Genomic DNA, 24,687 nt, shown 5'->3' on the forward strand with positions numbered 1-24,687 from the left:
ATGCATATAATTACTTTGTCCTGTTTTACATAACTAAAATTTGAAAAATTGTTTAGTTATAATGCTTTGAAAATTTGAAGTATAATGTGTTAGGAATATGGAAAATTAAAACTTTTGCTAGTTCTTCGTAGTCTTTTAGACCATAAATATTCGAATACATTATACTTTTAATAGGGAGAATTCTGTGTCTAGATTGTTTTCTGATGGTAATTATCGTTGCTACTCATGGGTGAAGTGTGATAGTCCTGCTTCTCTTATCCCTTTTCACATGATTCAGCCTTGACATGAACTTCTCTAAATTTATCCTTTTTGATTGTAGGAAGAGACAAGGCAGGCAGAGAGTGAATTTAAAAAGAGGAAAAAGAGAGTGAAAAGAAAGCACTACAGAATTTGGCATCCACTCCAAACAGGAGCCCTGAATTTATCCTTTACAAAAATGAGCAAGGAATCAATTCCCCTTGTATTTTCTTCCCCCAAATCCTGAGTTCTTATAAATCTTTAAGTGAACGCTTAGGAAAATCCCTTGGGTGAAAATAGATTTGTTTAGGCTAGTTGGAAAACTGATTATGACATAAATATAAGCAGTCTATTAGCAGATTAGATTCTTGCACCATAAAATTATTTGCAACCAAACTGACAAGCTTGTGCTGGAAGAGTGTGATGCACCTGTTTCCTGGCTGTTCTTCATATGCTTGTCTGAGAGCTAAGATTAAGCATGTGTAGAATATTGTGTGTAATGACATCAAACATACCTAGACTGTGATGTCAGCCTGAGACATTTACTCTAAAACAATAGCGGGATTACTGTTTCTGTCCACTTCTACAACTTATTGAGAACTTATAGGTGTTTTTTTAATGCTTTGATATTTTCATATAAGGAAATGAGGAAAAAATTTTTGGATTCATTATTTTCTTTGACATGGAGAAATTTCATTAAGCAATATGTGAACTGTATATAACCATAGCCTTAAAAAGGTAATTGGTGGCTTCCAATTTATTACCATAGTAATAAGATGGGATCTCTTTATAGAACGTATACCATTGAAGAAATACGTAAACATTTGTTTTACTTTTGCAAACCATTCCTTGAGATTTTAAATCATAGTAGACTTCTTAGTACCTGCCTGAATTAGCCATGGAGTCAGCAAAGCAATTTTGAAAAATGAACAGTATGCTTTTTAATTGATATATTTATTTATGTATCATCATAAAAGAGGAAATGTACCCTTTTTTTTTCTAAATTCAGGGGTAGCTATATAAACTGCTTTTCTTTATCTTCAGAAAAAAAATAAAATCATCAACTATTACATGTTTTCTGGAAGCATCTGGAAAGCTTTATTCATTCATTAGATATATATTTAGTGAGAGTTATTATAATCCAGACACTATTCTCAGGAGTGGTAATACACTGATGAACAGACAGATAAAGCCCCATCCTCATGGAGATTACAATCCAGAGGGGAAGACAAAGAAATAAAAAAGCAAACAAAAACAAGCAAATAAACAAATTAGTGTAACACATAGTTTAGGCAATGATGAATGTTGTATCAGTTTGATTTTAGTCAAAGAAGAGTGCCAGAAGAACATCATCTAAAACAAAACCTTAGTGATTATGTATTTTAAGAATTTAGTGTAATACATTCAACATGAAAGTTTTGAATAATGTAAGAAATTCTGTGTATCTGAGCAATGAAATCATCACAGGGCAAACACCAATAAAGAAGAAATTATAATGCCATGGGTAATTATTTTCTTTATATCTATAACATGACTTCTGAAAATAATTCCAATCCTTTCAATTATGGAAGACAGTCAGAAACGTTCTCCCCAGAAACATATTTGAGTATGACAGTCATGAAAATGATCATATAAGTCATTGTATCTCACAGTCAAATTGCAATTTTGAGGAAAGATCAGACTGCAGAAGTGAGTTTCATTTAACTGGAGCCACGGTGGCTCATTTGCCCAGAAACAGCCATATTATGCAATGGTGTGCCAAGGGAATTAATAACTGATGGATGATCAGACCTGCTCAAAGTGGTGGTAATAATTTGCTACTTGAACCACCACATTTTGGCAAATAAAAAGCCTTTGCTGGTGCCAAATCTGTAATTACTTTACTTAACGGTGATGACATGTGTGCCTGTTCTGTAAGATCCCATACTAATGCTTCTGGTGTTGGCTAAAAACCACCCAGTACTTGAGATAATAACCTCATTTCTGCATCTGTCTCTCTGCAGGATGGGGTTTTTAATTCCTTTTTTCCTTTTCATTTTGTTTCAGGTTTTTGAAGTTAAAAGGAGGCTTTAAACCTTGCCATTTTTTTTCAGAGGGTTTTGTTTGAACAACTTCACAATCTCTTAAACACAATTATTTAAAAATTGCTTGCATATCCACATGATTATCTTAGATAATTGTCTTGAAGTGACAGTTTTTTCCTATATAAATATTAATTTTTTTATATGTCTATTTCTGTGAGCAAGTGTTATGCTGATAGAAACCAGGGCCAGATTCCCCCCAGTAACTTCATCACTTCCTGGTAGTATGTCTCAATTTCAGGCCTCTAGTTTAGGGCAACCAATCAACAGTGGTGCCCTAGTGTGCTAAGTGAAAAGTACCCTCATTAGAGTCTGAATGTCTAAATTACAGCTATCAAGTGATGGAGGCCATGGAGAGAATAAATCCAAATGTATGGAATCTCAAATGGAATGTTCCTACTAAGGAAGGGAAATGTTCTGGCAAATTTCTCTAAAAAACATGAGAACATATTTTCTGATTGGTGAAAAGTTTTCATTCTAAAAGGTTTTTCTTAGCTATTTTTTTTAAATCAGAGTAAAAATACTTTATTGGATCTTAATATAGCAACTGCAGTTTCATTTGGCTAGTGTTGTTTAGTATATACATTTTTTTCAATACTTTCATTTTAAACCAATCTGTGTCTTTATATTTAGTGTGTTGCCTTTAGTTAAGCAGTTTTCTTAGAGTTGGTTGTGCATTTTTATTAATTCTGACAATCTTTGCCTTTTAAAAAGGATGTTTAGGCCATTTATGTTTAATTCAATCATCAATATGATTTAGGTTTAAATCTAATATTTGCTTTTTTTTTTTTCTTCTTTTTTTGGAGTTGTTCTAGCTGCTCTTTGTTCCTCAGTTAGGTTTTTACTGTCTTATTTTCAAATAATTGAGTATTGTTTTATGATTCATTTTATCTCCATTATTGAATAAATACCACTACTTATGTCTGTGTGCTTGCTTTGATATTTCAATATGCATCTTCGACTTATCACAATCTATCTTTAAATAGCATTATACCACTTCACATATAGTACAAGAACACACAACAGTAGACTTCTATTCCTCTTGCCTTTTGTTCTTTGTACTTTATTGCTGTGAAATTTAAATCTACATGTTATAAACTTTAATCATTCTTTCAGTAGTGAATTATTGTTTAAAGAGAGTAAACATTGAGAAATATATAATTTATATTTATTCAAATATTTACCATTCTCTGCACTCTTTATTTTTTTAGATCTAGATTTCCACCTGATCATGTTCTTTCTCTTGGAAGAAATTTCTTCAGCATTTACTGTAGTATAGGTATGTTACTGGTTAACGTTCTTAGTTTTGTATGTGTGTCAATGATTCTTTATTTCACTTTTATTTTTGAATGCTATTTTCTCTGAGTATAAACTTCTGGGTAAACAAGTGTTGTGGTTATGGATTTGTTTTTTCCACTACTGGTGCTTTAAAGATATCACTCCACTGTTTTATCTTTGCATAGTATCTCATGAGAAAGTCTGATGTCATTCTAATGTTTGTTCCTCTATATAATGGGCCTTTTTCTCTTTATCATTGCTTTTCAGAGTTTGGTTATGATATCTTTTCATGTGGCTTTCTTTAGGTTCTTCCTTTCATAGCTCCTTCAGCTTCTTTAATATATTGGTTTAAAGCTTTTATAAAATTTGAAAATTTTTATTTCTTCAATTTTTAATTTTTTTGTCCCCTACCGTCTCCATTCCATCATAATAGGACTTCAGTGACATGATTTTATTTTTTTAATGTATTTATATTTTTGGCCACATCGTGTGGCTTGCGGGATCTTAGTTCCCCAACCAGGTATCGAACCTGTGCTCCCTGCAGTGGAAGTGAGGAGTCCTAACCACTGGACCACCAGGAAATTTCCATCATTTTGGATAGTTTCTATTACAGTGTCTTTAACTACATTGTTATTTTCTTTTGCACTGTATAATCTGCTGTTAGTCTCACATAATGCATTTTTTAATTTCAGATAGTATCTTTCAATATCCTGAACTTTCATGTGGGTTTTCATCTTCTATCTCCTCATATAATCATGTATTTTTAGAACTTCTTGGCTTTATGGCACATATTTATAATTGTGTTATTGTCTTTGTCTTCTCATTCAAACATCTGTCATTTTTAAGTGTATTTATATTAATTTTTCTCCTGCTATGGAAGCATACTTTCCTGCTTCTTTGAATGCTGGTGAGTTTTTAATTGGATGCCAGGCGTTATGACTATTATGTGGTTTCAAGCTTGATTTTGTTGCAGTCCTTTAAATACTGTTGAAGTTTATTCTTGCATATAGTTAAATTACTTGGAATCAGTTAGATTTTTCTGAGATTTTTCTGTTAAGATATTTTAGTGTGGTCCAGGGCAGCCTTAAGTCTAGAACTGATTCAGTTCTAATATATATATATATTTTTTTCTTTTTTTTTGCGGTACGCGGGCCTCTCACTGTTGTGGCCTCTCCCGTTGCGGAGCACAGGCTCCGGACGTGCAGGCTCAGCAGCCATGGCTCACGGCCCTAGCCGCTCCGTGGCATGTGGGATCTTCCCGGACCGGGGCATGATCCCGTGTCCCCTGCATCGGCAGGCAGACTCTCAACCACTGCGCCACCAGGGAAGCCCCAGTTCTAATATTAAAGTGAACACACATAGAGAACACTATCTGATGCTCCTTGTACTTAATTATCTCTACATTCTACCTTGTAGAAACACCAAATTAATCACAATTTCTGTGAATGGACAGTGGTAGAGACTGTTGAACACAACCCTGCTTTGCCATGCTATATTTTAATTGTATTTTTATTATTTGTTTTTAGATATCACAGGGTTAAAACTTCATTCAACTATGAAGATGATATTTTGCTAGGAGTTTCAGAATTTAGACAAGGGCAAAATAAAGCATTGTGGCTCCTCCCCCCCGGAACTGTAGGGCATGCTTTCTTCCATCTTTTTAAGGCAATGCTAACATGCTCTCTGAGAAACAGAGGAAATCCTGATGGACTTTTACGACATCCTTGTCTTTGACAACCTCCTTTCTGGTTCACTGTGAACTAAATGAAGATAAAATATCCCAGATGGAGCTGCTGGAACAGGAGAGGTATCTGTAAAGCTCTTAAGGCATGTGAATGACCCTATGGTAAATCCCTTTAAGCTTTTCCCCAGATTCTTCTTTCTTCCTTTTATACACTCCCTTTAATCTTATTAGATCTAATTCTAACACTCACAACATGCTCCATACACTTGTTATATCACTGAAGCAAAGAAGTGTTTCCTGCATTTGAACTATTCAGGGAATCACTATGGTTTATTCCTACCTTTGCTCTGCTTTATTTTGTTTTGTCTTACAGCCTCAAGGCTTAAGCCTCAGGGCTTTCTCTACAGTTAAATGCCTTCCTTTATACTCCAATGTCCAACTGCTTTAGGACCCAACTTGCAATTTAGGATGAGGACTGACAAAGGTTTTTACCCATGTAGGATATTCAGTGGGGAACTAAGTCAAAGAATAATATCTTTTAACTATCCCTGTAGACTTTTGGCAGTGACTGATTTCACAAGTGAAGTATCAGTTTAATTGTGCCTCTTCTCTCATCTGTGTAGACTCCCAGCCATGTCATCTGTGTTTTACTTCCAGTTTTATGTATTTTTTAAGGGAATCATGAAAAACTCCTCACCCTCTTTTTGGCAAAGAGCTCTAAGCGTCTCTGAACAAAGGAGCAAAGAAACTACACTTGATGTTTTTATTGACATGCACGCACATGCTAAACCTTGACCTACAATGCGTTTATACTCACTTGTGAAAAAAGTGAGTCACCTGTGTCTGCAGTTGTCACATGTAAGTTATCTCTCCAGCTTTGTCTCCCCATCTGGCTTAGTATGTAATGGAAAAAACATATTTTAAATGGCTTAGCTAGAAGTTTTATCTATTACAAGTTATCACTTTGTTATTGTTTGTGTTGCTGGGAATTTTACCATGGGTGTAAGACAGAAACTTCTGTGAGATAGGATGCACCTAAGTTTGAGATTTTATGTTGCCTTGTGCAACATAAGATTAAGATCAGCTGAGCACTATTGGCAAAGGTCACTTACAAGGAAGATAATAATTTATTATAGATTTGTAGATTCACAGTAAATGATAGCTTGCTAGAAATATTTAAGGACCAGTGATTGCATGATGGTAGACTTTTAGGAGTATTTATATAAAACTTAACAAAACAATCTCAAAGAATAAAGCTAACGTTGGTAACTAACTCTCTGCAGAAAATAGCTTTGAGTGAGAACTTCTGCTCTTGCTTTGGCTCTTCAAACCCTTTCCAAAACATTATGCCTTTGAATTCAAATGATACAATGTAGTATTGTTTAATTTTGATTTCCCTAAATTTTGTGACAGTTTTGATAATGTGACAGCGTTGAATAGAGTTTGAGAAGGGAATTAATTTTGACTTAGGAAAAACTCTGTACTCTACTATTCAACTAAAATCAGTAGCTAGTGTTGATAAATAAAATAATAAATATTAAACACATAGAAATAAACATAAAAAGTAAAACAAAATATTTACAAATGAAGTTCATTCATCCATTTATGTAATACCCAGTATTTTCCAGGCACTATTATAGGCTCTAAGGGTACAGAGTTGAACAAAGAGACATTTTCTGCCCTCGTGAAGTTAATGTCCTAGTTAAAGAAATGAAACACTAAAAAAACTGGTATATACATATATACATGATGGCGGGTAGTGACAAGTGATAAAGAAAGCAGTATACAGGGGATGAAGGCTCCAAGAGGAGGCAGGCTGGGCTATTTCAGGTGGATTAGGGAAGGCTACCTAAGGAGGTGAAATTCCAGTGGTGATTCAAAAAAGAGAGTGAGAAAGCCACCTTAATATACAGGGGAAGAGCTTCCCATACAGAGGCACCAGCAAGTGAAGATGCCCCAGGAAGAGGATGTGCCTGGGATGGTGTGAGCGCCAGCAAGAAGGGCAGTGAGACCAGTGCAACATGAACCACGGAGCTGGGATGAGAGAAGAGAGAGGAGAGGAAGCCAGGGCAGCTCACGAAGGGCCTTGTAGTCCACAGACAAGACTTTTAGATTCATCGTTAAGTGTAGAGTTGAGAGTAGAAAAGTAAGGAGCCTTATTTGATTTTAAAAGCATATGACTGTTAGTTGGAAAATAGACTTGTGCTTGGGAGACAGGAGTAGAAACAGGAAGACCTACTAGGAAGCTATTGCTCTTATAGTCCAGATGTGGATGACCCTGAAGACATTTAACAGTATAACCCTACGTTACTATAGTGCATATTTTACTAAGACTCAGAGTCTGGGGTCCTAACCTATATGCGTTAAGTTGGGGTAACAGAAAAATATGATCTTTTTGTTGAGTACATGAACTTCTTAGTATGTATGTGTATTTACATCATGAAATAGCTGTTATGTCTGAGCTAAATGCTAAGCTGACAGTGTAAATGCCTTTTAAAACACACACATTAATTATTTCTGCTGTGAAATGTATGAATATTCAGTGGGATACAAAAAGGAACATAAATGGTCTCATGTCAGGTTAGGTCAAGTTTTACCACCAAATGAATAATAAGAGAGAATACTTTGGATTTCCAGAGATTTCTGGACTCTAAAATTTCAGATCTGTCACAGATGGACCTGTATAATAATGGTTACACCTATTTATACAAAGTCACTGTCAATACTGTTCATAAATCACCAACAGTGTACAACTGTAAGGTAGGCTTTCTTCAGAAAAGATTATCTGAATACATGTTCCAATTAACCAAAAGATAAATCAAAATTAAGAAAATAAATGAATATATCTATAAAAAGGAACTTGCAGTTCCTCCCTTATTCATGTTGACTCTAATGGGCAACAGAATATGCCACCCCAAAATATGCTACTATGGTATATTTTGAGCTCTAGGCACTTGAAAAACACAGCAAATGCAGGGAGAGCCTTTCTCTAAACCCCCCTTATCGGGCAAAAGATAGTTTCCCCCCCCCCCAATTCAATTGTCATAGATCCCTTCCCCAGGAGCTTCATCAACCAGGGAAGACTGACTTTTGTCATAAGAGAGAAGGCTAGACATCCACACCACACCCACTTTGTCACAAACTGTCACACCTCCCACCTATTCTTCTAAGGGCCCATTCATCTCTCCTAAAAATCATCCACTCTGCACTAAGAGGACTACATTCCCTATTAAGATGGTATTTAAGCCTGAATTTTAAGCCACCTCAAGAAGTAACTCATTCTTCCCTGGGTATTTTCCATGTATATATGAGGTATACATGTGAATAAACTCCTGGTTCTTTTTCTCTTGTTAATCTGTCTTTTATTACAGTGATCTCAGCTAAGAACTCAGCAGGGTAAAAGGAAAATTACTTTTTCTTCCCTACCAATCCAAACCTAGGAATTCAGTTAGATCAGTTGTCCGTTTGTTCTGAAGCCCAGAGGCAAAACTTAGTTTATCACACATTTCCTTTCCTAGTACCAGGATTTGGGGTTCTTAGGCCATATCCTCCTTTCCGCAATTCAGACTACATCCCTTGCGTGTTTGGTAGCCAATCCACGAAGGATTTCAGAAAGTGGATGAAGCCATGGGTTTCGGTCAACGTGGGAGGGGTATTTTGCAGTATAAAGGCTTTCTGGAAATCCCTTCAGTTGTACATTCGGTAGGTTCTTATTCTGTGGGCGTGGCAGGGGAGGGCGTAGTCTGGGCTCATCTCTGAAAGGTCTGTCCAGCAGAGAGCACCTGGCAGGGAGCCTGGCTGGCTGATTCCTCCCTCCCCCACTCTAACAGCCAAGGTTGCCTAAGGAGCTACACATACGCTCAGGGCTGAGAAGGTGCCACTCGTCTTCAGAGGAACAAAGACCAAGACGGGTCTTGGCTTCTGAGGGCAGAAGCCCTAGAGTTAGTGGGTAGGAATGCACAGTCTGTTTATGTAAAACTATGCCTACCTACCAGTCAATTTTGCTAACAAAATTTGACCCAACCAAACCAAATGAAAGTTCTGCTTTGAACACTTAAAATGTAAATACAGTTTTTAGTTGGATTTTTAAACTGACACTTGGTCACCTCAGTATCCCGCACTCAGAAGCAGCTTAAATTCGTACAGTTCACCCCCTGTGGTTTTCATTCCATGACTTACCAGTTTCAAATCAATAGTCTACATGATCAATGCTCATTTTAAAGCATATACCTCAGCATTGTATATCTTATTTCATAGACGATTCAAACTTTCCTCATGGAAATACACTTATATAAACATAATTGTATGATTACTTTAAAATACCGTCTTTAAAAATCTACCCTTTCCAAATAACTCCATAAGCACTCTCTTTTTGGAATGAAATATGGCTAGTCTTTACCAAACTATTTCTGCATCTATGTACCTGTATGTGTGGTTAGTACTGCTCATCTACTTCACAGTTTTTTTCTGACTTGTTAGAACTTGGAACTTCTCCAAACGTCATCTCTCTCTCTCTTTTTTTTTTTGAATGCTTTTAATTACGAGAACTTTAATAAGGCATCTGAAGTCTTTCAAGTTGGTTTCCCCACCTATATAAAAAAATGCCATGGGTGTGGAAAGTAATTTACTGACAACACAGTCATCATCCAGAACAGAAACATTTATATTCCAATTCCATGTTGCATCGCTTTTTCTCTGTTGGCTGTAGACCAAAACTATAGTAGTGCTATGTTAATCTTTTAGTATCACCATGGGGAATTTGTTCTAGAAACACATTTCTCTGAGATTAAGTAGTAGGAAGATCAAATTCTCTTAGAAGAAGGGAGGGAATAGTAAAATATATGCACTGTTCACTAATCTATAAAAAAAGGATACTTTCGGTGCAACTGTGAAATTATCTGACATTTTATATGCAAAAAGAGCAAAGGACTATAGACAGGGAAAAGGAAAAAGAAGAGAAAAGGAACCTATTACTCAAGTTAAAATGCTGTTTTTATATTCATTCTCTAGCCCACAGTGAGGCAAGGATTTAGGACTTGCATGTTTTTGTTCATCCACTTGCTTCAGATTCATCCAGAGAACTTACGCAGCCCAACACCTTCTTTGGATGACTCATAACAGTTAATGTAGATGGAACTCCATTAGCTAGGCACAAATATACCCATAATACATCACTAATGAGGAACTAGCTTTTTGTAGTCAATATTGACTTCCTAAGTTTACTTCATGGTTGCTTGAGATGTGATAGTTTGCGGTGATCATTTCACATATATACTCTTCTCATATGATTCAAAGCGCTTCCTATTTTGTAACAGAACCAACAGAGTATTTATCCAAACTTTCCATGACATGCATTACAAGAAATTTTTCTAAGTTTAAAAATAATTTCTCACTGTTAAAGTTACTGCCTGTGTTGGTTTGCCAGAGCTGCTGTAATGATTACCACAGACTGGTGGCTTAAAAAACAGAAATTTATTTTCTCACAGTTCTGGAGGCTGGAAGTCAGAGACTAAGATGTTGGCAGGGTTGGTTTCTTTTGAGGCTTCTCTCCTTAGCTTGCAGACAGCAATCTTCTCCCTGTGTCTTCACATAGTCTTCTCTCTTTTTGTGTTGGTGTCCTAATCTCTTCTTATAAGAACACCAGTTTGTAAAAAGTGCAAGAGTTTGAATAGAGTATGAACAGGCAGCATGAATAGAGCAGCACACAGGTGCTCACTCTACCTTTTTGCCCACATCAGACATACTGTCACAGAGTGAGAATCGGATTTACTAAAGTTGCCATTTATAACCTAAGGAAACAGACTCAGAAAGGACAAAAATTTTGTTGTTACAATTAACAATGCAATAACTCAAAACCAAAATCTAAATCCAAGTCCTTTTCTTTCTCTTATGTTCTCTGCATTGAATTAATTCCAGATTCTTCATTTCTTTAATGCTTTGACTCCTTGATTATCAAAATCCTTGTGTAGTGAACATCTATTGTTTTATTCTTACCTAGCTTCCTTTCTTCTTCACCAGGCTTGAGAAATTTCCCCTGCCCACCTGGCAAGGAGGTGTTCTGTCAATCCAGGGGCCCTGTCATCCTCACCACACAGATGGGCGCATTACCCAGGATTCTTGGTTAAAAGACTCTTGAGGGGATTGGCACTGATGCTGGAGAGACAGGTGTCCTTCTTTTGGAGATTATGGCCATTGAGGGGCTTGTGAGCTTTGGAATTATAAAAAAGAGATTCCGATTGAAAAAGAGGACAGGAGAGCTGAAAGAGCTAGAGAGAGGTAAGGAAAGGAGGGAGAAAGAGAGAGAGAGAGAGAGAGAGAAGGAAGGAAATAAACACCTGGCTATGCTATTTGAGCTTCGATCCAGCATGGAAGCTTCCGTATTCTTTAGTTAGTAAACCAGTGCATTCCTTTTTTTTTTTCTTTTTTCTTGAGGTAGAGTTTGAGTTAATTTTCTGCCACTCGCAAAAGAAAAAGAACTATCACTCTGTGAAAAATTCCACTCTGGATTAAGAGAGTCAATTTCAAACCACAATCTGTAAGGTCAGGAACATGCTTCATGGAAGTAGTTAACTTCTTCCAATGCTGAACCCCAGTGCTTGAATGTATAAATAGTTCCACAGGGAAAGGGAAGCTGATAACTTACAGAGTACATTTAGGACGGAGCCACCGAGATGACTGTCTACACGTACACCGTAGAGTGCTTCTTTAATTATACAATTTGAGAACTTAAAATTTATCAGTTGTCCACTTTCTTTGAGGATTATTATTTTAGGTCTGTCCTCATTAGGGTTATTGTGGAAAAACCTAACTTCAATCAACATAATACTTTCTTAGACTAGAAAAGAGATCAGGCTTATTTCTCCACTATATGGCACTTTTAAAGCATATTTAAGGAGATTACAGCCTTTGGCCCTTGTGCCCTCAGTGATGTGTTAGACATATATTTGGAGGGATGTAATAGAAGAACCACATATATATTTGGAGGGATATAATAGACCCCACCTTCCCCATACCCAACTCCAACCAAATTTCCAGAATTAGGAGTTATTGTGTACATGGAATAAAGGTCACTATAGGTTCCTATGGCTTACTATAAATCCACATTTCTGGGCTTGTTCTCAAGATATAAATCGGGTATGTTAAAAGCCATGTACTTGGCTATATGGTAGAAGATGAGAGATTAAACTTCAGGGCCGAGGTTTATTTTGGATAGTTGGAGGGCTTAACATCCATCTCACGGTCTGAAAGGAAACCACTTGCAGAGGACAAAATCCGCAGCGAGGAAATCTGCGAATGGTTTAGCTGTGACTTATCAAAGCGTGTTTTCCTCTCTGGCTAAGGGAAACTACATACAAGGTTTCATATTCACGAAATGAGTTGGTTCTTGATAAACTTTTTTTAGTTATAGATTCAAAATCCCTTCTCTTAGCATTTACTGTGTTGATTACAGTGAGTCTGGTTCTTTTTTCCATGGTTTCCCTATGATCTGCCTATTTTAACTCCAGTTTTATGGAAGTGTATTTAGAAGCTTCTCTGACTGATCCAAGAGATCCTATCAAAAGTGTACAAAACATAAACTGTTGAACCTAAATCCAGATTAACTTATCTAAAAAAGGGTCATTTTGTTTTGGTTATGATAAATCCTATTCAGTATTATTTTTGAAAAACAATCAGAAAATGTTTTGAAGCATATGAAATATGTTAGTGATGGTATAGTACTCAAAACAGAGTACCACGTGTGTGTGTGTATTTTATCTTTGAAGAATGTAGGGTAATATATGTCAGTTCAGCAGTACAACTAGTTTGTTATTATCTCAGTTGTGAACACAAATCATACCCACAGCAGCAGATGGCTTCTCAAACCACTGATGTATAATTACCCTAAGCATGTGAGGTGACAGAAGGTGACATGCAAGGACTGTCTATAGGAACAGCATTCATAAATAAAAAGAAAGATAAATGAAATTTCTCTCCCTTCATACTTTTGAGCTTTAGGGTTAAGTGTTCTTTTTCCCCTTGACTGATATGTAGATGCTTTGAGGGAAGCTACTGAAATAAGAAAATAATCCAAAGTCAAATGAAAAAAAAATGGTAAGAAAATGAAGAATGCCCAGAGTGCCAAAATGATACATTTATTCACAAAGAAAGTGGTCACCTCGTAGAAGACTATTATTAGATAAAAGACTGTTTAGAGTTGAAAGACAGAGGATTGAAAAATCTGATCGACTTCTTTCTTTAGGTGAAATAAGCAATAATTTTACTGTAAATTTAACAAATTTTCTTAGTGATTATTTAACAACTATGAAACCCTAGTTTTTCCATTTGAAAAATTAGCTGATTTCTAGCACATTTGCTTAATAGAAGATCATACAATCAACAGGATGATTTTTATTCCTTCACATCGCTCCCTAAGGAAGGCACTTACCCTAAGAACTATATTGCCTGCTGACAAGTAACTGTTGCACTTACTTTGATAGTGCCCAATACATTGCTTTGCCTCATTTGCATCTATCTACTAAATGGTTTAATTAATTTTGCATTGTGCTGACTGACTAGTTTTAATTAGCAGTTAAATTAGTTCAGTTAACAAAAAAATGTAGGTGTTTACGTGAATGCAAATACAATGAGTTCTCAGGGCTCAATTCAAAAACTGGTTCCATGCCACTGATGCTGGATTTCTTTAGGCTTTGCTTTAAAATAAAAAATGCATTCTATAGCTATAGTTTCTCCCTCATTAAATTATGAATGTTTATTGTTCACTATCTGGGGCTCCCTTTTTTCTGTAGTAAGGAAGGTCACGTGCCCAGACTAAAGGTGAAAGCACTCGGGGAGGTGGCCGCTGGGCTTCAGTGAAGATACTGCTAATACCTGAGTTCTGGAAAGGGCTCTTACAGCCCTGGCTGCATTTGGGATTTCCCTCGTAAGTTGTCCTGGGGCAACCACAATGGAGGGGTACCATTAATTTCTCCAGAGATGGTTAGATGGTGACACAACAGAAAACATAACCCTGGTGTGGCTCCTTGGTAAGGAAAAAAAACATAACCCTGGTGTGGCTCCTTGGTAAGGAAAAAAAAGAGACGATTCAATTTTTAAATCTGTTTCATTTCTAAAAGCAGTAAATTCTTCATCCACCGATTTGTCATCTATATAAAGAAAACAGTCAACCAGAAAAAATTGTGTTTTTTTAAAATCTTATCAACCAATTATTTCTAATTTCTAAAAACATACTTTTACAATCCTGGACTTTTTGATCCATTGTGGAAGTGGTCTGCTTTAAAAAAAAACAAAGTTTCTGCAAAAAGAAAAGGCTTTATTTATTTGATTTGAGATTCAGGCTATCTCTACAATTTCAGAAAAACCAGAACAGCAGGTTCTTTTAGCTATATAGTATAGTAAAGGGAAATGCAAAGCAGATCCAGTATGTTGGCAACTTTAAAACTGTATACTAAGAATATGAATAGTAAAATCCTAAAATATATCTTTTCTTCAAAGGTAAACTTTAGAGCTTTCATTGTTTGGATGATGACTTTAGTTCTTCCAATCACTTTATGTATGTTAAGTCACTTGTACACTGTTTAAGAGGTATTTCAGTAGCAACATATTTCTCAGTAATCTCCAACCATAAGCTTCTTCCAGTCTCTTTAGTGTCAGTATGAACACCAGGAGAGTTGGACTTTCTTGTCAGGTTTTAAGAATCTCATCTAAGGAGAAGGTGGTGCCCAAGAAAGAGTCATATGTTTATTTGAACAAAAACCCTTTTCTGGATCCAACAATCCTACTGTTGGACATATATCAAAAAAAGATGAAAACTCTAATTTGAAAAAAATACATGCACCCTAATGTTCATAGCAGCACTATTTACAATAGCCAAGACATGGAAGCAACCATCGGCAGATGAATGGATAAAAAAGATGTGGTACATATATATAATACAATGGAATATTACTCAGTCACACAAAAGAATGAAATAATGTCATTTGCAGCAGTAAGAATGGACCTAGAGAATATCATACTAAGTGATGTAAGTCAGACAGAAAAAGACAAATATCATATGATATCACTTATACATGGAATCTAAAAAAATGATACAAATGAGCTTATTTACAACAGAAATAGACTCACAGACATAGAAAACAAACTTATGGTTACCAAAGAGGGAAGCAGGAGAGTGGTGGGATAAATTAGGAGTCTGGGATTAACAGGTATACACTACCATATATAAGATAGATATAACCTACAGTATAGCACAGGGAGCTATAGTCAATATCTTGTAATAACTTATAATGGAAAAAAATCTGAAAAAGTATATATATATATAACTGAATCACTTTTCTGTTCACCTGAAACTAACACAACATTGTAAGTCAACTATACTTCAATTAAAAAAAAAAACCTTTTCTATTCTCTGTATGTTAATATCTTTTACAACATAAATTGACAAATTCAGCATTACACAGTACCATTGGGTTAGTTGCTCTTGCTAAAGAATAATTTCAGAACAATTAATAAGTGTCAGGAACACGGTCAAGCTTGGGATTAACTGTAGTAAGGAACACATAGGACCTGGAAATGGGCAGTAATGAATTCCACTAATGATCTGATGATGAATACTTAAGGATCTGGTTGCGAGCCCAGGAAACCTTGAAAAGCAGTTTCATATACACAGCCACCAGAGAGAAAGGGATACATCAATACATGTTGTAGTGTAGAGAAAATTCTGTTTGGCAATGAATTATCATAATGAAAACGAAAGCAAAAATACCTACTATTATCATGTCTCACTTGACAAGTAGTGTACTCTTCAAAAGGAAATTAAGCAGAAACTAACACACCATTGTAAAGCAATTATATTCAAATAAAGATGTTAAAAAAACAAACAACAAAACAAACAAATTAAGTGACTTTTATGTCAATAGGGATGCATAAATATATAAGGATCTATCTATATATCTTTTTCCAATTAATTTTAATTAAAACTTTCCTAGAACATCCTCATCACCCCAAAAAGAAACCCTGAATTTATTTGTAGTTGTTCTCCATTCCCACCCATTTCTATCCTCAACTCCAGGCAACCACCAAATCTAATTTCTGTGTCTACACATTTGCCTGTTCTGGTATTTCATGTACATGGAAACATATATGTGGTCTTTTGTTCACCTAGCATGTTTTCAAGATTCATCCATGTTGTAGCACGTACCATTATTTCATTCTTTTTTATTGCTGAGTACTATTCTATTGTAGAGATATACCATATTTGTTCATCCATTCATCGATTGATGTTTAGGTTGTTTCTACTTTTGGGCTATTAAGAATAATACTGCTATGAGCATTTTTGTACAAGTTTTTGCATGGAAATATGTTTTCATTTTGTTTGGGTATATTCCAAGAGCAGAATTTCTGATTCATATGGAAACTCTACATTTCCCATTTTGAGGAACTACCAAACTGATTTCCAAAGTGGCTGAACAATTTTAGGTTCCCACTAACAATGTAGGAAGGTTCCAATTTCTCCACATCCTCTCACCAACACTTACTTTTTTCTGGGTTTTTATTACAACCATGTTAATGAGTGTGAAGTGGTATCTCATTGTGGTTTTGATTTGCATTGCCCTGTTGATTACTGATGTTGAACACCTTTTATGTACCTTTTGGGCATTTCTATAACTTCTTTTGAGAAATATCTATTCCAGCCATTTGCCCATTTCTTACGTGGGCTATTTTTCTTATTATTATTGAGTTGTAAGAGTTCTTAGTATATTCTTGACAAAAGTCTTCGTCATTTACGTGATTTACAAATACATTTTCTTATTGTGTGAGTCATCTTTTTACATTTGTTGTAGTGTCATTTGAAGCACAAAAGTTTTTAATTTGGATGAAGTACCATTTATCTTTTTTTTTTTGGTCACTTGTGTTTTTGGTATCATATCTAAGAAATCACGATCTAATGTGTCATAAAGATTTAGTGATTTGTTGAAAAAAGTGTTTTTTTCTCCCACTGAACTGCATTGGCACTCCATTGAAAATCAACTGGTCATAAATATGAGTGTTTATTTCTGGACTCTCAATTCTATTCCATCCATCTATATGTTTATTCTTAAGGAAGTATTACACTGGCTTGCTTAGTGTAACTTTGTAGGAAGTTTTGAAATTGGGAAATATGAGTTTACCTACTTCCTTTATCTATTTCAAGATTTTTTGGTCCTCTTGGATCCCTTGAATTTCTGTATGAATTTTAGGATAAGCTTGTCAATTTCTGCAAAAAAAGTCAGCTGTGATTTTTATGATGACTGCATTGAATCTGTAGCTCAATTTGAGAACTGTCATCTTCATATAGCCCAGTGTCATATCTTACATAACTTGTTATGTTATGTAAGTAAAATATCAAAACCAGGAAGTTGACACTGGTAATACATGTGCACATAGCTCTATGACATTTTATTCCATAGATTTGTATAACTATCACCACAATGAAGATACTGAAATATTTCATTACCACAAAGATCTCCCTTGTTCTGTCAATTTGTATTTATCTCTTTTTTTAGTAAATTTGGCCTTCTTTCCATGTGTTTAAGGGCTACTTAATATTTGTTATTTTTGTGAGTTCTCTTTTCAGGTCTATTGAGTTGGGTTTTTTGTTTGTTTGTTCTAGATTTCCAAGAATTTTCTTTATTTACTAGAAGGATTAGAACTCTATCAATATTTTTGCAAATATTTCCCATCTTACATTTAATTCTGAAATGATTTATAGTTTACCTTCCTTTTTTACTTTACCATGTCAAAGCATTTAAAAATGTAGTTGGACCTTTTGTACATTCAGGTAATGAAAGAATTCACTTACGTCTTCTTCTAATACCTGTATTGTTTCATTTTCTACATTTTAAATTTTGATTCATTTGGAGATTATCCTGTTCAGGCAGTGAGATAAGATTCTAATTTTATCTTGCCTTCCCCAAATGATTACCTACTTTTCCCAGCACCAATTATTTATTTATTTATTTAAAATATTTATTTATTTATTTTTGGCTGCGTTGGGTCTTCATTGCTGCACGCGGGCTTCTCTAGTTGCGGCGAGCTGGGGCTACTCTTCGTTGCAGTGCGCAGGCTTCTCACTGCGGTGGCTTCTCTTGTTGTGGAGCACGGGATCTAGGAGCAGAGGCTCAGCAGTTGTGGCACACAGGCTTAGCTGCTCTGCAGCATGTGGGATCTTCCCAGACCAGGGCTCGAACCTGTGTCCCCTACATTGGCAGGTGGATTCTTAACCACTGAGCCACCAGGGAAGTCCCCCAACACCAATTATTTAAAATTTCATCTGTACCCCACTAATTTGAGATCCTTCTTCTATTGAATGTTGCATTGATCTGTGTGCATGGGTCTATTCCTGGAGTTTCTATTTAGTCTCACTGGTCTCTCTGCCTCCTCCTGCATTAGTAGCACACGATTGTTGAGGATTCTTGGTTCTTGAGCACCTGGTAAGGCTGCTCCATTCAAAGTGCTTCATTTTCAGGATTTTTCCTGCTAATCTTGCCTGTTGCCTTTCCATTTGGTCTTTATCGGTATATTTATTGGAGACACATTGCTCTTCTAAGTTAGTCTAAAGAGACTTAACACCTTTATGATATTGAGTCTTTCTGTTTAAGAACATTCTATTTGTACAATTTATTTATGGGTCTTTCAGTAGAGTTTGAGGGTTTTTCTTTACATAGATTTGACAGATTTCTTATAAAGTTTATTCCTAGATATTTCATCCCTTTCATTGCCCGTTTTTTTATCTCATTCTCTGTGGATGTGTGTGTGTACATACATGTATATTTAAACTAGCTGTTTGTATAATAAAATGCTGTTGATCTATATATAATATTTCTGTGTAGTTCTTTATTTAATTTTGGAAATTCTCTTGCTATTTACAGTAAGTTTTCAGTTGATTCTGTTGGGTTTTTCAGATCAAAGAGATCATCTGTGAATAGCGGCTGTTTTATCTTCTCCTTTCTAATTTATATATCACTAATTCTGTTCTCTTGTATAATGCTGTTGGCTAATACTTTCAGTACACTATTTATTACATAATATCAGTGATAATAAATATCATTGTCCAATTCCTGCCTTTAGCAGAAATGGCTATTTCCTGTTAAGTATGATGCTGGCTTTTGACTGAGACAGTTATATTTTATACAGATAAGAGACTTTATTGACTTAAAAAAAAAAAGCAAGCAAGGAATGTTGTATGCACGTTCAGCATCTGCTTTGATGGAGTTCTGCTGAAGCTGATCTTAAGGATGGTATGTATGAGCAAGTCATTTATTAAGGAAATGCTCCCAGGAGAGACTGGTAAGGGAGTGGGGAAAGCAGGGCAGAGAAAGGGGACAAAGCAAACCAAGTGTAATTGCAGGGAAGAGCCCTGCAGAGGGTAGGCTTCAGCTGTTTCTTGCAGGGTAACTCTGGAATGTAAATGACATCTCAGAGTTGTCCCAATCTGAGCAGGAAACTGACTTTCACACCCCAAACCTTACAATCACTGGTGAATAGCCATAGGGATCATGGTTGGGAGAGGGGAGTAAAAAGAACTCACAGGACTTTCAGTTTTCTGTGTATCTGTTCAAAATGACTCAGCAGCCCAAGGACAGCAGTGTGAAGATCAACACCATTTCTTAGCTGTTGAAAACGCCCCTAGGGGTGAGTAGGGTGCTCAGAAATGGTAAAAAGAAATCTGAAGGGATATGAGCAGAACACAGACATTGTGCCCTACAGCATCTATGGAGTGGATTATAATTATTATTCTTAGATCTTTTGATATACATTATATTAATAAATTCTCTAAAAATTGAGTACTCTTTCATAACTAGAATGAACTTGTAACACAGTAAAAGCTGGTCCTTGTGATTTTTGGTGGGGGAAGGAGGTAGGTTTGTAAACTTTCTCTGTTATCTTCTAGAGGAAATTGGCCTGTTTAAACTTTCTAAGTCTTCTGAAGTCAGTTTTGTAAACTGCATTTTCCTCAAAAAATATCCATTTCATCTATGGCTCCAATTTAATTTCCATGAAGTTATATGATACAGCCTGTGTTTCCAAGGTTTTGCCACCCTTGGTCAACTCTGTCCTCCCACCTATTCCCCGTCAATGTACCTTTCTGCAGTGTTGTTTTTTGGGTTTTTTTTCCCCCTAGTCATTGCTCCATGTTCTATTTCAGTCTAGTTCATGGCTGTCCCCGTCAGGGGAGCCTGATTCTTCTGGGTACGAATTTTTACTTTGATTTGTGGAATCTGACCCTGCCGTGCCCCCTCTGCACACATCCTCCTCTTCTCTGTACCAACCCCTTTTCTCCTTTTGTGTGTGTGTGTGTGTGTCTGTGTGTGTGTGTGTGTGTGTGTGTGCGCGCAGGTTTTGTTGATCTCAGGAACTTTGAGCCACATATGCAGACAATTTAGAGTTTGCAGATATTTTTTTTTCTACTTCACCGTGATTTTATTTTGAGTGAATGACTTGCTATTATTGTTCTTTTTCTCTACTTTGCTTTATATGGTTTTTAGAAAAAAAAATTGGGAGGATCTAGACTCGAGCTGCCATTCTGTTCCTACCCAATCTTTGGATTTCCTGCAGCATTTTTTTAACTCAATGTGTCATCATCTTTTTTCTCAAATCTGGTCCTTTCTGTAGTATGTTATTAGTAATCCCGTCACCAATTTGCTACCTGCATAAGCTATAGAAATCTGATCCATTCTTAGGATACTGAAGTAGAGGACTTGTTTAGGCTATTTTCTCTACAAAACTTGTCCAATCTTCTTTCTGCCCCTTTATCTCACTGTACCCGCACCTGTTCTGAAAGCTTTTCGAACCCCCCCACTCTTTGTACATGCTTTTACCTTTCTCTCACTCTCTGCTATTCAGTATGAAACGCATATTCAGACCTCTGGGAATCTCCTGCTGCTCCACCACCAACACCAACAAAATGAGCCGTTCCTTTATCAGAGGAGACAGCTGTTCCAATGCTTACAGTACTTACTATACCTTAATGCAATCCTTTTCTTAACTCGAAGCTGTCCCTGGTGTGCTGTGAGCTCTTTGATGGTACATCATAGGTCAACAGTTGGTCTTTGTTGAACTGGTATGAAATTAATTTGACTTAACTGATAATGATGAGTAAAAAAATGACTTCTCTCTCTGGTTCCCCATCCAGAATGTAGGCTCTATGAAGGCTGGGAGTCAGGTATTTTGATTAATTTATACCAAGAGACTTGCATATTTCTTGTAGCACAGTAAGTCCCGCATGTATGTCTGACTCTAGTTCTATTCTTTCGGTGAAAGATGGAGTAACAGTGTGTCACTGAGGGTAAAGGACATAGACAATAAACCTATGTTAGCTAAGGACAAACTTAGAATTATAATTCCTATCCCTTAAATTCCAGAAAGTAAGCGCATCTACTTCCTGCTTTCTTCTCCGTTTTTGCCAGCCAAGAGCAAGGCTAGAATAAATATAGTGAATGATTAAAGGCAAAAGGAAAGAGAAAGGGGAAAGGAGAGCTTTTGATGTGGATCCCTGTCTCAGAAACCTGCCGTGTATCAAAGTAGACAGCAGAGCTTTCATCCCATTCTCACACTTCTCTCAGGTTTCTACCTAGTTCATGCTTTTAGTAGAAAGGTGTTTGCAGTTCTTGACATTTTGCAGACATGCCAAAAAGATTAATTACAATAATTTCTTCTGCAGCTGGGATTACTGATATCTAAAATGTTTCTGTATTATCTTGTGCATTCCAACTCATGCCACTCAAACTGGAATATAAAGAGCCAATTTATGAGATGACCACCAATAATGAAGGACACATAGAGGAGTATGAATTTGCATCTGTAACAGAGACTCTGGATAAGTTCTATCTTTAGGAGCTAAGAAGATGAATGAGTAAAAGTATGATAGATACAAATAGCAGGGTTCATTACACAATAAGAGGATATTATCAGATATGTGATGAAGATAAATTCGACTGCCTGTCAGGGGTATCATGTTATTGCCTCTAATCTATCATCTTGTTAATGGTATTTCCATGGAAACATTAAAAGAAATTAAACTCCTAAAACCTGAAAACAGATTTGACAGCTACATGTAACGAAAGAAAAATATCAAGATTTTGCTGAAATATGTGCCATATTTTAGTAAGTCATGTTAATTACTAGTGTTTAATCTGTACATTTAGATGGATAAACTGACCCCATCAATAAAGATATTATTTTTACAAATAATAATTGTATGCATGTATATTAATTCACTGAGAAATTGTAACTTAGGGTTTTCCTGTTCTAGTAGGAGCAATTCAGTTCAGCAAAAAGAAAGTGGGATTGCTGGGTTGTATGGTAGTTCCATTTTTAGTTTTTTAAGGAACCTCCATACTGTTCTCCATAGTGGCTGTAGCAATTTACATTCCCACCAACAGTGCAAGAGGGTTCGCTTTTCTCCACACCCTCTCCAGCATTTATTGTTTGTAGATGTTTTAATGATGGCCATTCTGACTGGTGTGAGATGGTACCTCATTGTAGTTTTGATTTGCATTTCTCTAATGATTAGTGATGTTGAGCATCCTTTCATGTGTTTGTTGGCAATCTGCTTATCTTCTTTGGAGTAATGTCTATTTAGGTCAGACACGGGGAGGGGGAAGGGTAAGCTAGGATGAAGTGAGAGAGTGGCATGGACATATATACACTACCAAATGTGAAACAGATAGCTAGTGGGAAGCTGCTGCATAGCACAGGGAGATCAGCTCGGTGCTTTGTGTCTAGCTAGAGGGGTGGGATAGGGAGGGTGGGTGGGAGACACAAGAGGGAGGAGATATGGGGATATATGTATACATATAACTGATTCACTTTGTTATAAAGCAGAAACTAACACACCATTGTAAAGCAATTATTCTCCAATAAAGATGTTAAAAAATAAAAATAAAAAAAAGAAAGGCTCTGTATTTTACAAATTTGTATAAAAGAATTAGCACTAATTGCTTATTTTAAACAGGCTTTAATAATGAGAGGTTTTCCTGAATGTTGTATTTTTAATTGCGTTCCCTATTTTCATTGGCAAGTACTTTTATTTTTAAACCATCTAAATTATTGTAGAAAATGACATAAATAAGAATAATATTCTTATTAATGAACCTAATAGTTAAAATCATAACAACAAACCTGAATGTATGCTACTTATAATTTATCTACTTATAACTAGTATTCTAAGAATTTTATGCATATAATTTCATTTAATACGCTCAACAAGCCAAGGGGATAAATACTATTGTTATCTCATGTTGCAGTAAGAAAAATGAGGCATTAAAAAAATTGTTCAGAGTCACAGAGGACGGTCTACTTTTAAAGTTCTTACTTCTATTCACTACACCACCTCCCTATATGGCACCTCCAAAAAGATCTTTTATCTGAATGACGGAGCTTGGTAAAAGAGCATTGATTATTCTGATAAATACGACAATGACACTTTTGAAATAAATATAATTTTATCGCAGCTTCCAAAGAAACCAAGCACAAGCTTCTTTCATGATAATTCAATGCACATGAGGTGAACAACATCTCCTTAAATAATACCATCAAACCGTGCTCACTAGGATCACAGGGAAGGACCTGGAGGGAAAGGAAGCCATGGTGGTGGTGACAGTGACTAGTGTGGCTTCTATTCTTTCTTAGATGGAGAGCAGTGTCTCCAAGAGCTTACAAAGATGTATGTTTACTGTGGAAAATGCTAGCGCTGATGACAGTTAAAATCAGGGCCCCCAAAAAACAAACATGAAAGGTCCTGGAATTCTTAATGGCCATGAGAGAAGTTATAGAGTTGAGAGAAATGTTTGCCATGGAAATTTGAGGTCTTAAAGATGATCTAAAACAGTCTCCTCATTTTTTAGGTGAAAATCAAAGATTCAAGGGAAGTGATGTTACTTACTCAATCACACAGATTTTTAATGACGAAGACCAATTAGAACCTAAATCTTTTTTATTAACTATAAATAAATGAGAATACTTGTTTAAAAAGATAAACATCACTCAGTGATTACTGCAGAGAAGTATACTCAGTAAATGTCCTCTCTGGCCTTCTAGATTACAGCCCAGGGCCCACCATTTCAATCTGTGATTGATGTTAATAAGCAACGAGTAAGCAATTTTCTATTGAATGCATTTTCTGTGTAAAGTGTGATAATATCAAATTCTCATGCCACACTCAATACTATGTAAACCCTCAATAACATAATTTGACATTACTTCTTTGGTCAAAGGGCTTCTTTTATGTTGGATTCCTCTTTCCATATAACCAATCCTCAAAAACAAGTTTGGGCACTAGTCATTTAGCATTTGCCTGCAGGAGGCAGTCCTTAACAAATATTCATGGTACGCTACCTCGGATGAGGATTCTCGTTGGTGACCTGGACA

Source organism: Aethalodelphis obliquidens, unplaced genomic scaffold (genome assembly GCF_003676395.1).
Source record: "Aethalodelphis obliquidens isolate GAN/ISIS:26980383/991018 unplaced genomic scaffold, ASM367639v1 scaffold34, whole genome shotgun sequence".
Lineage (NCBI taxonomy): Eukaryota > Metazoa > Chordata > Mammalia > Artiodactyla > Delphinidae > Aethalodelphis > Aethalodelphis obliquidens.